Consider the following 14,881-nt stretch of genomic DNA (forward strand, 5'->3'; position numbering starts at 1 on the left):
GATGTGAAGTGATTTGACCAAGGTTGCAGAACAGATTAATGACTAAGCCAAGAATAGAAACCAGGTGTCCTATGTCCTGGTCCAGTGCCCTTCCCACTAGACCACACTATCTCCTAGCCCACTATTCTCAAGCCCACTATTTAAGTGTGCTTTTAAAAATGAGACCTAGAGTTATTTTGTTAGAAAAGCGATTGGTTCTGGTTGATTCTTTATTGAATGCTGGCAAAAATCTGACCACATCTGAAATTCACACTGGAGGAAACAATGTATTTCCCTTGTTTCTCGATTCTCCTCTGGGTAACTCTTGTTCTGGGGCTTCCAATGGAACCTTGCTGCAGGCTGTCTTTAGCCTTTTGCCAGCTGAATGATAATTGTTTCCTATCTCTCTGAGCCCTGATTTCCATGCTTTCCTCCCTTTCCTCCTTGACCTGCACTGCAGCTCTGAGCTTCCTGTGAGGTCTCAGCAGTAACCCCATGGGCCTCTTCTGCCACCATACGTATGCAATCAGAGGCTGAAAACTTCTCCGCCTCCTAATTCACAAGGCTGCCATGTGAGATAACTGTCTGCAGATATCAACCCCTCACTGAAAAGAGAGTTCATTCCCCGCCTTGCGATCTATCATCCTTGTATGCTTTTGTTTTGCTGTTTTGGAATTGCTCTGGCACGAACATAATGAAGGGTCAATATTAAATTAATCAGGCAAAAGTAAGCCATTATGGAAACCTAACAGCATGCCAGGCCTCATCTATATTAGAAAAGCTGTACCAGTGTAATTAAAATCGGTCCAGTCGCACCAGCGCTAACTCGCAACAGTGCTACCTCCCAAAGCTAAATTGGTTTAAGCATGAATAAACTGGTTTGAGTACCTCCCATAAAAAGATTGATTTAATTACATTAGTGCAAGACAAGACCTAACTGAGGAGCTAAGATTTTGGCCCAGTGAGTTTATTTCAGATTGATGCCATTGTAATGGAGATCAGAATCTGGCCCACTCTGCATATGTTAGTTATAATCCATCATTCATCTCATAATGTGCTGTCAACGGAAGCATTCTTATATCAACTGAGTGCATCTACACTGGGGGGTAAGTCTGCATAACTACATTCTTTCTGCCCCTGAGTGCCATACTGACATTGACCTAACTTTTAAGTGTAGACCAGGCCTTGATAGGAGCAAATCCCATGCTAAGAGGACAAAATGCTGCTGCTTTTTCCATGGAACAGTATGGAGACTTAAAGTTATATTTGAAAAATAAAATATGCTCAAGTATATTTACCCTTTCATCCATTTCACAACATGACTCCGTTAAGTATCTCAGTGTTTTCTTTATTGAATGGAATGGAATCATTGTGGTTTAACTCCCTTCCACTCTCCCGGGCCAGGCTTTGTCTACACTTTGAGCTGGGAGTGTGAGTCCCATCTCTCACAGGTGTACCCATGCTAACTCAGGGTTGGTCTACACTAGGGGAGGGCATTGATCTAAGATACGCAACTTCAGCTACATGAATAGCGTAGCTGAAGTCGAAGTATCTTAGATTGAGTTACTTACTATCCTCACAGCGTGGGATCAACATCCGTGGCTCCCCGTGTCGACTCCACTACCGCCGTTCACGTTGGTGGAGTTCCGGAGTCGACAGGAGCGCGTTCGGGGATCAATATATCGTGTCTAGATGAGACGCGATATATCGATCCCCGAGAAATCGATTGCTACCCGCTGATACGACGGGTAGTGAAGACATACCCTCAGGAGCACAGGTAGCAGCTTGGGCTAGCTGTCCGAATATGTACCCATGGGATCTGGGGAATCATGCCAACAGCTCCAAGAGCATACATACCCAAAGGGAAATGCAATTTCCCTGACATTTATCTTCTTCCTTATATATTTATATAGGTTTCTTTTAATAACTTTCAAAACATATGCTCTCTCTCCTGAGTCACTCCACCAACATAACTGAGTGGTGAAATGATTCATGTGTGGTGACGGCTAATATATATGGGTGTTGCTCTCTGTTGGTAAGTAATTATTCAGAAGTGGAGCTATGGGGAGAAGTCAACCAGATTCTGAAACAGCTTTGGATTTTGAATCATGTGATCTTTACATAAACCAGATTAAATATAGTTGCTTTAGACATGTTATTCATTTTTCCCCCCTCCCAGCCATTTAAGTCAATGAGTATTGATCGTAGCCTTGTGACAGAAGCAATAATCTTTTTTGTAGCTATGATATGTCTCACCTGACACAGGCCAGGGGAAAAGTATAGTCTCTTGGCAACACATGTTGGTTATGCAAAGTGGCTCTTGTGAAATGCCAAATGCCTTCAACTCCTAGTGGAAGTTGGGCATTCTCAGCATTTTCAGAGCTAGGTGTTTTGTGGACAAAACAAGCTATCTTATCTAAAAACATAGCCCTGTGGACTTCGATGCTTGTGGGATAACAGTTATCTCTTGAGTTAAAAAGGGACAGAATTTTATGCCTCTTCAAGCAGCATATATAATTTTAAAGAATGAACACTATTCAACACTGACTTGAAAATGTAACTTCGATGTTTAAATCATCGAATACAGCTGTCTAGACTGTTTGGGGTTTTTTCCCACTGAATAGAGCGCATGCCCACTCAGAAGGGCCTACACTCCAGGTTTCCTTATCCATTTCCTGATCTTCTATTTAACAGATGGAATTCCTCAGCAGGTTTGAATTGCCAGCTCTCAGAAATCCTCCTTACAGGAATGGACTCTAGGGACCTAAATTCTATTGAGTGCTTTGTCTTGCTAATGAGTTTAGGGCACAATTGGCCATCCAGCTGTGTGTCTGTTTTGGCTGGTTAGGGACTGATTTTTAGCCCACAGGAGGAGAGTGGACTGCAGTAATAATGTCTGAGGGGAGTACTTCTTTAGAGGATATGGAGGTCATAGGCAGGACTGTGCTAGCAGATTGCATTTTCTTGTTTAAAGACTGAGCTAGGAAATGAGTAACAATGAGGTTAACAGTGGGATGAAAGGCTGTCGCTGAAGCCATAAACCTCAAGGAAATGATGATGGCCATGCATACAGGGAATTAATGGGCCTGAGATGGGAGGCAACATTATTAAGGGAACGGCGACACCCTGATATAAAGTAAAGAAGAGTTCTGTATTGGCAAGAAATGTGTGTTGTGTTCTCCCAAAGCAGTACATGTGTAGAATGTGTATGTTAGTGATTAAAAGGTCGTCCATACCCCTCTTCTGAGTCTTCTCTTTAATGTTGGAGCACAACCTTTTTTTCTGGTCTATTTCAGTAGTACCTGTGTATCTTCACACTAACTTCACCATACATGCTGTCCCTGGTGGGAGAAAGATGGAGCTCAGCACCTCTTGGGAGCTGACAGATCACCCACTCTGTTGGAATTCATTCACGGATCTCCTTTGTCCAATCTCATCTCCATCAGTTCCCAATTTCAGGTTTCACTCTAACAAAACACAAGCAGCACCATACTACAAACTGCCTCTTATCTTCATGTACCACCCTGAGACAAGGCTTTACAAGTACCGTAATGGGACATTGTGCCTTCCAGTTTGCATGCATAGCCTGGCCAGATCTGTTAGTGTCACCTCTAAGGTACTTGTATATCCCCATCACTGTAGTACCTGAACACCTCACTCTCCTCAAGGTAGTTATCCTCATAGCACCCGTGGGAGGTAGGGCAGAGGTGATATCCACATTTTCCAGAACTGAGGCACTAAGGCTAAGTGATTTACCCAGGGTCACCCGTGCAGTCTGTGATGGAGCGCTGACTCATACCCAGATCTCAAGTCCCAGCCTCGTGTCCTAACCATTGCACCACCCTTCTCCTAAGCTATATCTAACTGAGAGGCCAGGCAAGGAGCACAACAAGAATTCCTATGCTTCTGTCGTTGAGGAGAGTGGTGATAATTACATCCGATTTACATAGCAACCCTAGGTATTGATATTAATAAAAGCAACAAGCTACGGTTTCTGTGCTGTCCTGAAGAACTAGAAGTGTGTTAGGGGTTGCTTCTGCCTCTTCGCTCACTTTGACCAAGTTATAGTATGAGTGTTCTAGGCTGATTGACTGGAAATACATGTATGCGTGAGTGCATGCAATGAAATGTTAAAGTTACAAAGTTTCTTGTCTGTCTTGCTGAATTATTATTTATTTGCACTGTGGCCTCTAGATGCTGCTACAATCAGGGATTAGGACAAGTCTGGTGCTACACACTGTGCAAACATATAACAGTAATATGACTCTGCTTCAAGTCGTGGTATGGGATTGAGGATTACCCAAGGAAACTGTGAGCCCTGGACTTGAATGAGACTGCCTTTCCTCCACCCATGTGACAGTCAATGGAATTTGAATTCGGTTTTGCACCTTCTCTAAGCATATGTGAACATGAGGCACATACAGCTACAGTCTTTATGAGGGAAAACGGGAAGCAATGTGAATTTTAATTCGGGGACACAGTGCTAGTTTTACATTCTCCCCATTGTTGCAGTATCAAAATTGGGCGGATACTTTAAAACTGACTCATTTTAAAATGAAAGTTTTATTGGAAAACCCTAGTAGTAGTAGTAGTAGTAATACTGTGGTGGTTCCTAAAGGCTCCAGCAGAAATCACTTGTGCCTGTACTGTACATACACATAGTAAGAGACAGTCCCTTACCTGAAATGCTTATTATCTAACTAGACAAGACAGACAAATCAAGCGCTATTATCCCCATTGTACAGATGAAGAATTAAAGCATAGAGTGACTTGCTCAAAGTTACATATAGAGTCAGCAACAGAACTGGGACTAGAGTCCAGGTCTCCTGAATCTTGTGGACCTAACTATTGAAACATACTGCCATCCTATAGCCCCAGGTAAGAATCCAGTTCTCGAACTCTTGTCATTGTGCATGTCTGAGAGAGAAATTGCTAGATGATGCATCTCAGCCATTAATGGGTCTTTTACTTGCTGTTTCAAAGTACCAGTGCTGGTGTATGTTCATTTTCACATAAGCCTCTGGTTTGCTGCAGACTAATGTAACTCTTAAACACAGAGTATATTTACTATTGTGACTTTCAGCAAGATTAGTGAGGCAGGACATTATTTTAATTTGTTTCAGATGGGGTAGAGCCCTTGGTTAAATTTTCCTCTCTAATTTAAGGAGTTTGTGGCTCAGGAGTTAAAGACCTAATTAGGCTGCGTGTCAAAAACAACAAATACTAGCTCAAGTGATTCCTTCTGGCAAAACTGCTTTTCAGTTCAGGCTCCCACTTTGACTTGGTCCTCTGGAGAGGAGTTCATCTTAAAAAACCCATCCATACTTGACTCTTATCATTCCCAGCCCGGTAACAGCACATTAGACTGCTTTTAGCTGTGCTGATTCAGTTCAAATAACTTCAGGAACAGTATGGACTGAATAGCACAAAATCCTGCCAATAAACTTTTGTATAGCACCTCGGTGGCATGTTTTCCATAATACATTGTATGTGTGAGCCACAACAATATAGGTGTTATAAATACACAGTGCACAACAGCCAAGTGGTAACTATGGCAACTGCTTCAATAGAAAAGTAATATTAGGAAACTACTTACAGCACTGTTAGCTGCCTTTAAGTAATTTAGCAGCTGGAAATGAGGAGACGACAGCATCATGTGACAGCCAATTGTCCAGGGACCCCAGTTCAGGCCTAGTATGCGTCAGCAACCATGCTATGCACATGCCATTGTTGTTTAATATTTGAAAAGTGCCAACCATGTGCTAGATGCTGTACATACAAGCAGGAGAGCGGGGGGAGGCAGAGAAGAATAAACACAGGTCTGTGAATAGCTGTGGGGAAAATGAGCTGTGCTGTGACACGGGAGATGGGATGCATTGCGAATCCAGTGAAAAGAATAACTTAGAGGGTTTTCTTTTTAAATTACGTGAGTCTTAAGGAGGGACTCAAATATGAGGGAGGCAGTGACTTGGTGATATTGGTTTGGGAATGCATTCTGTGCCTAAAGAGAATTCTTGAAAAAGGCACAATGAACAAGGAAATGAATGAGGCAATAGGCAGTGCACTGGCTCCAGGGAAATATGCCTGGAATTGTGGGCTAGGTGCCGTAGGACAGCTATGCAATCATGGTTGAAGGGTGTGCTGTGTGTGGAAACACTCCACCAGTTGACACAAGTCATGCTGGTAAGTGAGAGTGCATTGGCCTTCCAACAATTGTCCTCTTGTGTAACCTGGGCATTAGATGTAACTCTTCAGAACATACAAAATGTTTGTTTCCCAACAAACCTGGAACAAGCGGAGTTTAATTAATATTTAAATTTAGCTTTGAATACTGACAAATCATTTCAGAGCAGTACCTCTGAAAACTGAAGGACAGCTTTGAGGACCACAGCTTTGTATCATTATTGGAAAAGCTCAAACTGAAGGACGCCGCCTATTTTTTGCATGATGAGTAGTTTACTTTCCTTGGCATAAGGAAGATAATCAGACACTAATATATTTTGTTTACAGGATTCAATAAACAATAGATCACTAATAGCCTTTGACATTTCATCAATATGTCTATCTGGATGCCCCTTATCTTTATTTGCCACGATGCTGCTGCTAACATAGATAGCAAAACTTCTTGCTGTCTGTCCATCTAGGACAAAATTCAGAAGTTGGTTTGCTTGGTAGAACCAAGTATTTTCCTCAGTGCCCTTTGGTTTCTTCCTCCAGTTTGTGAGCATCATTTAGCTCCTCAAAAGACTTCTATGAGGTGCTCCTCATCCTTCATAGATTCATTGGCCTGAAGCCTGCATTTCCTACTCAGAATTTTTGCTCCACTTGCTGGGGAAAGTGGAAGGGAACAAAGAAAAATAAAAAGGTGAAGGAAAGATCTTGCAAGGCAGGGAAGGGTGTTTGATAAAAGTATTGAATAAAAATACGTACATGGCCAAAAAAAACACAGCAAAAAGTATGGGCGAAATCATGGGAGATTTGCCATTGATTTCAATGGGAGCCAGGATTTCATCCTATAAAGGTCTACACACCAATGTGAGAAGCTCAAAAGCAATAATAGCCTGGAATTTGAACAGTGGAAGGATATTTTGACATATCAGACATTATTGAAATATGATGGAATGACAAAAATAAATGGAATACTGTAATACATGAGTATAAAGTATACAGGAAATTGGTTAAAAGATAAGGTGTGGCAAATACTGAAACAGCAGACTTTTTTTCCACAGAACCTAATGCAGACCATACAATGGAATAAGTTTGGATCCAAATCTCAAATCATAGGAGTCCAAATATGACAGTAAGATTTCATTGCTGATCTCCAGATCTGGAAAAATATACTCAGTTCATGATGCTGAAGAAGATCAAAGAAAAGTAAATCTAATAACAGTCCTGATGGGTGATTTCAACAACCTACTTATAAAACTGGTCAACTGTCTTGTCAAGACATGGCTTAGACAAGCAGTTTCTTGACCTATTAAACAGTTGCTAATTTTGAAATGCATAAGGAGAAGACACTCTTGAATTTGTCCTTTGTACTAAACAAGGGTCAGTTCAAATGTAAGTTGAGCCACTCAAAGTCTGTGATTCCAGGGTGTCCAGGACTTGTCCCAAAAGCCATGTTCTAAACATGCCCATGCATTATTAACAGCTACATTCATCTCATTTCAGTATCAGCTGTACTCTTATTTTGGTTTCTTCCTGCCTCTATCTCCTGCCTGTTTAACTCCCTATCTCTATAGGTGTTTGCAATTCATCCCAGTTTAGTATCACACTCCAATGTCACTAATGTGCCATTTCATTTGTTTTTTCCCCATCTTGTCCCTGTAATTTCATTGGCTTCTCCTTTTGTTCCCCTTGCTCTGAATGGCCACCAAAGGGGAAGAGTTGGATTTAGTGCCAATTGGGAGGCGCTGCTGTATGTGTTGTTTTTTTTTACAGCATTATAATTTCACAATCAGAAGCATTTCCCTCCCATAACTGAATCTCTTGGAAAGCTGATGCGGGAGTTTTCCACGCTTCTTACGACATCAGCTGCTGCTTTCTGTTAGGAATGCAAACACTTAAAACAAACACTCGAGGTGGAAATCATGAAGAGATGCCTTTCTGTGCTGGGAACTGTTGGCTTCATGCCAGTCTTCAGAGTCTTTCTCACCCTCCTACTCTCTCCCCACCTCAACACTGGCTCCTTATAGAGCTTCACCTGACATCTTAGAAATCCAAGTACCCCTGTGCCCAGCTCTGTGAAATGAGCCTTACATATGTGCCATGTTGTTTTTAAACATGTGCTTGTTTTATTGCCCTGGCATCCGTTCAAGAATTCCTGTTCACGAGCACAAGAAGTGCTTTATCGACTCTGCTTTTACTTGAGGCAGTAATAGATCTTGGGTGGAGATGTGGCTCAGTGCCTGATGCTGGTGGGAAACTTATTCTCTCTCAAAATAGCCTTGGTTCTCACTAAGGTGAGAGCTGCAGCTGTTTCAGGGATGACAGCTTAGGAACTGAGCTGATTAATTGGGAATATACAGTGTGTTTTGCTGTAGACCCTTTTTTGTTTAATTGGCTCCATATGTATAAAGTACACCCAGTTCTAAAAGACAAAAGGCAGGCATTCACTCAGCTACAGATAGGAGGCTGTAGTGGTTACAGTAATGAATGAGGAGTCAGGACTCTTGGGTTCTGTTCTTAGCTGTATCATTGACTCACTTTGCCACCATGGTCAAGTCACATAGGTTTCGGACTTTAAAAATTTCCAGAGGAGAGTCCTTGGAGTCCAGGCCCCTAACAGACAGGTTAACCTAGAGAGGTTATAGGCGAGAGGACTTGAGAGAGGTTGTGTGGGAATGAGTCCAAGGAAACAGTAAGAAAGAGTTGGATGAAACTGCTGGTGATAGGGTGGGAGATGCAGTGCAGTGAGAGGGCCTGTTCTTCTACCAACCACCAGCTGGGATGTGACATGAGGCCAGAGAATGGGACAAGAATGATGGTGAGCCCTGAGAGAAAACGAGGGAAGAAGGATCCAGAGTTGGGGCCAAAGACCTGATACAAGGTTTTGGACTTTAGTTTGTTGATTTGTTACCCAAGAAGGGGTGGATTTCGACGTGACTTGGCCAAAGAACCGAGTCATAAGACGAGGTGGACCACTACCAGGGCCGGATTAACTCTTCTGTGGGCCCGGGGCTATTAGATTTTGTGGGGCCCCTGCATACAAGTCTTTCTCCTAATTTAAAACAAAACGATCACAATTATGGCATCGAGGCTATTAACTCTATACTAAACTTGCCTTTAATTAACATAAAGCCATTCTGTGGTTACATTTCAGTCTTAAACCATGTAGAATATAGTTAAGTTAATTCAAAATAGCCTACTTCTTGCCTTAGAACAGCTGCTGTATGAGTTTCTTTCTGGGAAGGAGTTTGGGTGCAAGAGGGGGCTCCAGGCTGGGACAGAGTGTTAGGGTGCAGGAAAGGAGGAGGGGCTCCAGCCAGGAGGCACTTACCACAGGTGGCTCCTGGCCGGCAGTACAACAGGGCTCAGGCAGGCTGCCTGCCTGCATGCTGTGGCCCCACGCCAATCACGGAAGTGACTGGCTGCTGGCATGTGTCTGTGTACCCCTGGGGGGAGGGTGACAGTGTGTCTCTGTGTGCTCCCCATGCCCACAAGCACCGCCCCCGCAGCTCTGATTTCCCGACCAACGGGAGCTGTGGGGGCAGTGCGTGGAGCTGCCTCAGCTCCCCTCCCCCACATACACACCAGGGGCCACAGAGACGTGCCCACAGCCTGCTGCTTCCAGGATTGGTGTGGGGCCACGGCATGCAGGCAGCCTGCCTGAGCCCTGCTGTGCTGGGCCCTCCCTTAGCTCGGGGACCTGGGCTGCAGCCCCTAAATCCCCTGCATTAACCCAGCCCTGACCACCACGGCATTGGATTGACTGTTGGCAGAGGGGTGCTAGACAGGAGAGAGCTGCTAAGCCACACCCAGTGACGAGGAAGTGCTCTAGTAGTGAGTCCACACTTCTACAGTGTGACAGTCTGAAAACATTGGCCTTAACCTGTGTACCTCCATGGTTTGTTGTGAGGATTCATTATGAGAGCCATAAATCAATCACCTCTCTGATAAGGTTGTAAGTACATTTCCTTTATAAGCTAATTTTAACCATCACCTGCCATCTAACTTGCTGAGAATTGCTCTTCTTACAGTGTCTATTTTATAGTGTTTGCCATTATTGACTCAGCTATAAGTGACTGGAAAGTCAGTGTTGGGAATGTGTAGTATAAAATGTTCCATGAGGTTAGTTACAATGGAATAAAGTCAGTATCAATCTGTATGATCATCCCCTCAGCTTTCATGCGGCCAATCTGACCTCGTGAATGTTGGCTGGGAAAGATGAAATGGAGGGAACCACAAGTCTGTGGAATCATTCCTTGCCATTCTCCCTCCACGAAAGCCCTGGGGGAGTAAGAGGACCTGATAGGAGAGTTGCTTTCTGAGACCTCACTCCTTGTAGATCTGTGTGGAGTCCATTGTTTCCTCCACAATATGGCCCACCTCAAGGGAGTGTGAAATGAATGCAGATAGCAGTAGGAGTGGTTGGAAACAAGCACTTTTGTTTTGCAAAAGAACTTCGAGAGTTTGAAATGTTTTATTTGTTCTGCATTAGAATGAAAACGAGACCTTTTGAAACTTTTCTGGAAAAAAAACAACAACCTACAAGAGGGAGACCCAACTGTTGGCTCTGGGATAGGTGATTAGGGCACTTATCTATGATGTGGGAGACCCAGGGTGTAGTCCCTGCTCTGTCCATATGAGTGCTTTAATCACACGGCTATTTTGGGGTCTTTCTTATGCTCCCCAGTTTTGACCAAAAATTCTATCCTGGACCCGAGAAAGTTTGTCAGAATGATAATGTTTTGGTGCAGACAAAGCAGCATCTTCCAATAAAAAACATTTTTTTTAAGTCTGAAAATTCCCAGTCAGCTGTAGTTAGTAGGTGAGCACATGGCAGAACTGCAGTGCTGCTTCTGAGCTTGAGAAATGAGCACTGACTCGTGGGATCACATCATAATGCAAGTTTGGGGCAATGAGCAGCAGTTGCAGAATTTTCGGATGCAAAAGGCCACATTCCTAAATCTGTGTCCTGAGCTCACCCCAACCCTCCAGCATAGGGATGCTAGAATAAAGACTGCACTGAGGGTTGAGAAGTAAGCAGAAATTCACTGTGGAAGATAGCATCACTGGACTGCTACTGGTCAGCGGGAAATCATTTTGGAGTTGGAAAATCCACAGTGAGGGCCTTTGTCATGCCAGTGGGCTGAGCCACTAATCGTCTCCTGCTATGCAGGACTGTGACTCTCATCAATGGATGAATTTGTAGCAATTGGGTTGCCGTTGGGTGGGGTAATAGATGGCACACATACCCCTATTTTGACACTAGACCACCTCACCACAGAGGACATCAACAGAAAGGTCTACTTTTCTATATCTATGCAATCGTTCTGGCTCACCGGGGACACTTCAATTACATCAGTGTGGCTGGTAGGGAAGGATGCACATCTTCAGAAAGATGCAAGCAGGGACATCCTTTCCTGACTGATGGATTACCATTTGCAATGTTGAAATACCAATAGTGATCTTGGGGGACCCAGCCCACCCTTTACTTCCCTGGGTGATGAAGCCGTACACCGGCCACCTCAAGTGTTCTGAGGAAAGGTTAAACCACCATCTCCGCAGGCGCAGAATGAATTAGAATCATAGAACCATCGGTTAGAAGGGACCACAAAGGTCATCTAGTCTAACCCAATGCCAAGATGCAGTTTGAATGTGCGTTTGATAGACTGAAGGGACGCTGGCATTGTTTATTCACAAGGCTGGATCTCTGAGAAAAATATTCCAATGGTTACAGTTTGCTGTGTCCTGCATAAGATCTGTGAAGTAAAAGGGGAAAAGTTGCCACAGAGATGGAGTGGCCGTCTGCAGTTTGAACAGCCAGACACACGGGCTATTAGAAGAGCTCAGTGCTGAGCTCTATGGTTCAGGGAGGCCTTGAAAGAGCACTTCAACTGTCCTTCACAGTGCTGTGGTGTGGTGGACTGTGCTCTACTTGTCCCTAAAGTTTTAGGTTTGGTAGGAATTATATGGTGCTGGGGTATGTTTATGAACGTACCACTGTCTGTTAATACACTCATTAATTTTTCAGTGCTTGCTGTATATTTTATAATTATTACACTGCTTATCACTGTTGCCATGAGTTCTGTTACCCTGTACCATAAGAAGTAATGGGTGCTTTCACTCTCACTGTGTGGCAAAATAATAAAGATGAACTAATCACCCCCCCCAAAAAATAGAATTTTACAGCATACCAAAACAGTGCAAAAAATATGTGCAGTTAGAAAACAAATACAATAAAAACTTCTGAAATAAATGAACAGAATTTAACAAGGGGAAAAACATTCATGTCCATTTTGGCTACACATTCACCTTTGCTTTCACATGGCACTGCTGCTGATCCCTGTTGTGCCCCTTCACCTGCATTGCCTGAGCAATCTGCTCAGAGATGTCCTCATTCCTATGACAGCTCTGTAGCTGTGCCTGCACAGCCTCTTCTCCCCTCGGGCCTCCGAGAGCCAGTCTGTCTACTATGGGCAGGACCATCATGTGTTTAGGGCATGTAGCCAGCATGGTCATTTGGTCAGCTGCACCCAAGAAGGGAAAGCGTCTGGGTGTGCTCACCAAGCTGGGCAACCAGGAAAAGTTATTTCAAAAATATGCAGGGCTTTTAAAGGTGGATGGCGGGGAAAGCTCCTGTCTCTGTGACCCCCTGGGCAGTGGAGTTCACATCTGTGACCAGAGCAGTCAGTGCCAGACATTATAGGGCAGCTGCTGGAGGACTGTTAAGGTCAACATAGGTCACTCACTGTCTACACTCACGTTGTCAACCATAGTGCGTTGATCACAGCTCAATGCCATTCGGGGACATGGTGTTCCTGCATTGCTATAACAGGGCACTAACATCTACAGGAAACAAATCTGAGTGTAGACTCATGCACAGCTAGGTTGATGCAAGATGCCTTACCTCAACCTAACTTTATAGAATAGACCAATCCTGAAAGTCACCATTTTATATCTGTTCCTCGATTGGATGAGCACACATGTACGCCAAGCATGAATACTGAAACATGGGAAACATTTGATTTTCACAATCCTCTTGCATGTGACTTTGGAATTTGTTTTTCATGAACATTTTTGTTAGCAAAACACAGTACCTTTCAAGTTCATGGGAAGTGAAAATGAGTGTCCGTGTGTCTTACACAAATTCATTTAAACACTGGCACAACTATGCACCCAGATCCAGTCTTTCCACTTCCGCTCTTTAACATTCCGTCTCTCCCGCAGAAAACAAGTCCCTTTTTTTATGGGAGCTCAGCATTATTCAATGAGATTTACCATGCAGGGCAGGAACTGGGTCAGGTAGAAGTTTAAAAATCTAGTCCAATGAGGTGCCACATGCCATCAACTCCCAGGTAATAAGTGGGAGTTGAGAGCACTTGGTACCTTGTACTATTATGCCTCCAATTTAAATCATATGTAGGTTTCACTAAAAGACAAAGATTAAAAAGAATGGTTCTCCAATTATTTTATCAACATGTTGTTATATACAATGTCATCTAGGAGAGGAGTGGGGGAAGAATGGGTACTCTCTTTCTCTTTGCTTCTGTAGACTCCATGCCTCAGGAATACCCTACCTCCAAATCTCAGGAGAGTCTAGAAAACACTTTCAGAACATTTTCCTCGGGTCAAAAATAGCATGACCCACGAAGGGGCAGCAGCTTCTGCCTTTTTATGGATAGACTAGAAAAAAACACAGTTTGTTTGGGATGGGGGTACAGATGGAGTGGAAATTGGGAGGGGGAAGACCCTGCTAACATGAGGCTAAATAGGGGGTAAAAAGAGAGTACCCTGTAGAGAATTACCCCTCAATTCTGTTGGGGGTGGGGGGAGGTGATGGATTGGACTAGGCCCAGATGCCCTCTGCTGGAGGCTTCAGGGTCCCGCCACACTCATCCTAGGAAAGAAGCAGTGGAGAGGTCCTCCAAGCAGGATCAAGTGGCTACAGTGGAAGCAGCCAGAGAGTACTGAAGCAAGGGATGCTAGATATTTCCCAAACTAGTTGAGGTTTAATCCATCCCAAATCCAAGACCAACATTAATTAAGTTGGTCCAGACCAGACTTTAAAGAGAGACTTTATAGACGAGTTTCTTTAGTTTTCCGTGTCAGTCCAACTCGAGATAGGTTTGGAAATTTTGCACTCCATCCCATTGCCCTCAGCTCGATGGAGGGCTGCCAGCACAAGGAGATGTCAAGGTTTGTGGGAGAGGGAATGGGAAGATAACAGTGGCTCAAAATGTCATGGCAAGTCAAGTCAGAGCAAGTAGGATCCCTAGAATGTCAGAACTCTTTGCTTGTGTGAAAGAACTACAGCACACTGGAATGCTTCAAAAAGAATCCTTTCTTTGGAAGATAATGTAAAGGCTTCATTGGTAAGTAAATGACACCATCATTTGTAAGCCAATCTTGAATCTCTAAGATAATTCACTATGGGGAGGCAGTATGGACTAGTGGATAGCACACAGGATAGACTCAAGAGTTCTATTCCTGGCCCTGCCACTGGTCTGCTATGTGATCTTGGGAAAGTCACTTCACCCCCTGTACCTCATTTACCCATCTGTAAAATGAGGATAATGATAGTAACTTTCATTGTAAAGTGTTTTGAGATCTACTGATGACAAGAATGTTATAATGGCTCCACTTCAATCACACCTATAAGTCTAATCGAGGTGGAGATGAGATGCCACATGGAGGCTGTCTAGGTGCACCCATTAAAGGCACTGATCCTAAATGGCTT

The sequence above is a fragment of the Gopherus flavomarginatus genome, chromosome 2 (genome assembly GCF_025201925.1).
Source record: "Gopherus flavomarginatus isolate rGopFla2 chromosome 2, rGopFla2.mat.asm, whole genome shotgun sequence".
Lineage (NCBI taxonomy): Eukaryota > Metazoa > Chordata > Testudines > Testudinidae > Gopherus > Gopherus flavomarginatus.